Source organism: Diceros bicornis, unplaced genomic scaffold, assembly GCF_020826845.1.
Source record: "Diceros bicornis minor isolate mBicDic1 unplaced genomic scaffold, mDicBic1.mat.cur scaffold_199_ctg1, whole genome shotgun sequence".
NCBI classification, from domain to species: Eukaryota; Metazoa; Chordata; class Mammalia; order Perissodactyla; family Rhinocerotidae; genus Diceros; species Diceros bicornis.
The window spans coordinates 171,670-174,748 of NW_026691090.1; positions in this window are offsets into that span (position 1 = coordinate 171,670).

The window sequence follows — 3,079 nt, forward strand, 5'->3', positions numbered from 1 at the left end:
TCTCGCAACTCATCTGGGAGAGTAGCATACTAGGAGGCACTAGAAAGGAGCCTCAGGGTAAGATTCATCGGACCATGGGGCGTCAGTCAGCCAGTGGGAGTGAGGAGTTAGGTAAATGTCAATTAGGAGAGCTACCACTGTGACTGATTTTATGGAATACTATTGAGGTTTTCTATAACCACCGCATTCCCATGCTTAATACTTCTGAATATCTGAAACCTGGGGCAACTAAACTTTCCAGAGTTATGTGAGTGTATTTAATTACTTTTAAATACAATGATTCTGGTTCCTGGCAGATGGAGGTCAGTGCTGTGATTCTCAGTTTTGTGTTTTGCTGAGGCAGCTTTGCTTTCCTTTTGCTCTGGGTCTACATCTTTCCACACTTTCCAATGTCCACCTGTCACCCTTGGCCACTTTCTCTTGAGTCCACATACTGATCTGGGCTCTTGAGGGGCTTATAGATGGTAAGAAGAGCTTAGGAAGAACAACTCCAAGCAAAGTGTATCATAAGCAGAAAAAATGTTTTTCTTGAAGACCAAGAACAGAAAGCTCAAATAATCTTCTTTTCTCTCTTTCCCCGCGTGACCTTTAATAAAAGGGAAGGTTTAGGAAGAGAAGAAGAGAGGAAAGCAAAGGGGAAACCACCTTCCCAATTAGGAGATGCCCTGGGGCTGTCTGCCTTTTATCCATAAAGGAAGCAAGTTTCTTAGAGAAAAACTGAGGAAAAGCCAGATGTGACACCACGTGTATTCCCGGGACGTGAAAGAGTCCTTCTCCAGCGAAAGGCTCAGAAGTGTGCCTTTGGGGCAGGTAGGGGGATAGAAGCCCGACAGCTAGGACTCCACGTCAGCTGCCTCGGGCCGTGACATAAGCTGAAAAAGGTTGAGAAAGTACTGCTTTAACCTTTTCACTTGTCGCATTAGGAACGCCAGCCCCCAGCGTTGTTGCCTACTTTTGTTTTTATCTCTCCTTGCCCTCCTTTGGAGGCGAAGTGAAGCAAGAAACACCTTGAGTTCCCTCAAGTACACAGCGGATAGTAGCTGCTATTTTGTCCTCCTCCTCTTAACCCACATGGTCTTAACACTTGGGGTGTTGCTGCTCCATTTGAGGGAGATCGCAGAGTATCAGAAATGCCTTAACTGCACATAATCCTCACCACAGCTCCCCGACATCATCCAGAGATGGGCCATTCCCTCCTCAAGGCCTGAAGTTTCCCCCAGAAACACCTGAAATAGGAAGGAACAATACTCTAACTGAGAGGGCGCATGACAACTCTAGAAACCGCACATGTGGCTGGGACTGGGAGCTAGCCCCTTAGGGTAATCTGACCCAAAGATATTTTTTATATTTGGCTTGCACTTTTAATAAGTAAATACTGAATTTGAATGTATATTTAAATTAGGCTAGATAGGCTTACTCCAATCTACAAAAGGCAACTCCTTCTTTCAGATTCTGTTATTTCCTATTTTATTGCCCTCTCTCCTCATCTCCCAGTATACCTTATACACATACAAACGGTTCTCCACTTATGATGGTTGGACTTGTGATTTTTTGACTATATGATGGTGTGAAAGTGATATGCGTTCAGTGGAAACTATCCTTCGATTTTGACTTTTGATCTTTTCCCGGGCTAGCAATATGCCGAACGGTACTCGCCTGTGACGCTGGGCAGCAGCGGCGAGCCGCAGCTCCCAGTCAACGACGCGACCACAAGGGTGAATAACTGACACACTCACAACCATTCTGTACCCACACAACCATTTTGTTTCACTTTCAGTAAGTATTCAATAAACTACATGAGATATTCAACACTTTATTATAAAATCGGCTCTGTGTTAGATGATTTTGCCCAACTGTAGGCTAATGTAAGGGTTCTGAGCACATTTAAGGTAGGCTAGGCTAAGCTATGATGTTTGGTAGGTAAGATGTATTAAATGCATTTTCGACTTATGATATTTTCAACTTAGGATAGGTTTATCGAGTCGTAACCCCGTCGTAAGCCGAGTAAGATCAGTATTTGTGCAACTTCCCTGTCCTCTCCAAGCATTTGCACTTGCTGCTTCCTATTGCTGTCTGCAATAGGTAAAGTGGTCTCCTTCTGTTCCTTTCCTTATTGTAAAGTATCTTTAGCTCTATATTGCCCAGCAAATTTCACCACCCTGTAATGCAAGAATAATACCTAACATTCATATAGCTCTTATGTGCCGGACACAATTCTGTATTTTCTACATGTATCAGATCACTTAATTCTCACAACAAATTTATGGGTAGGTACAATTATCTTTTCTATTTTAAAGAAAAGCAAAGAGGTTAAAAGATTTGCCCAAGGCGGAGATACTATTAGAACTCAGATGGTCTAGCTCCAAAATCCATCTCTTAACCACATGGTATGCAGTGAGCCGTTGTTGACTTCAGCACATAATGTTAGTCATTTTGTGAATACACCGTATACATTTTAGTAATATAAATCTCTTCCCAGCATCAAGCCAACCCCTTGTTCCTACAGAGAAGTCAAAGCTTCAATATAGGATCCAGTGTCTCAGGCCCTCTTGCATGCCTCCCTCCTTCTTGCCTGCACCCATGCACATTTTCTTTTCAGTTCTTACATTCTCATATACAAGGGAACTAATTCAGGGCCCTCACTGCAGCCTGAGATTTCTCCTCTGCAGCTGTATCCTGGGCCATCTTCCACTAAATCTGAGGTAAAGGTTTTAGCATTTTTAAAGTTTGGTTAATCCAATCCTAAAACCATCACTGGATGTACTTAGCCCAAGTTTCAGAGAGTCAGCACGAACATGAGATTATCACAGCAGCTTCTCCCACCCACAAAATTTAGAAAAAGAGAAAAACATCCTAGAATCAAACATGATCAGTGCAGTGCTGTTCACCCTAAGCCAATATTTCTCAAGGTACGGTCAGAGGACTTCCTGTATCAGAATCTCCTAGGGAACTGGTTGAAAATACGAATTCATTGTCTACATCCCAAATGCAATAGTTAGAATCTTGCTAGGAGGGTGGAGGCAAGAAAGACATTTTCTTATGTTCCTCAGATGATTTTTAAACACACTAAGTTTTAGAA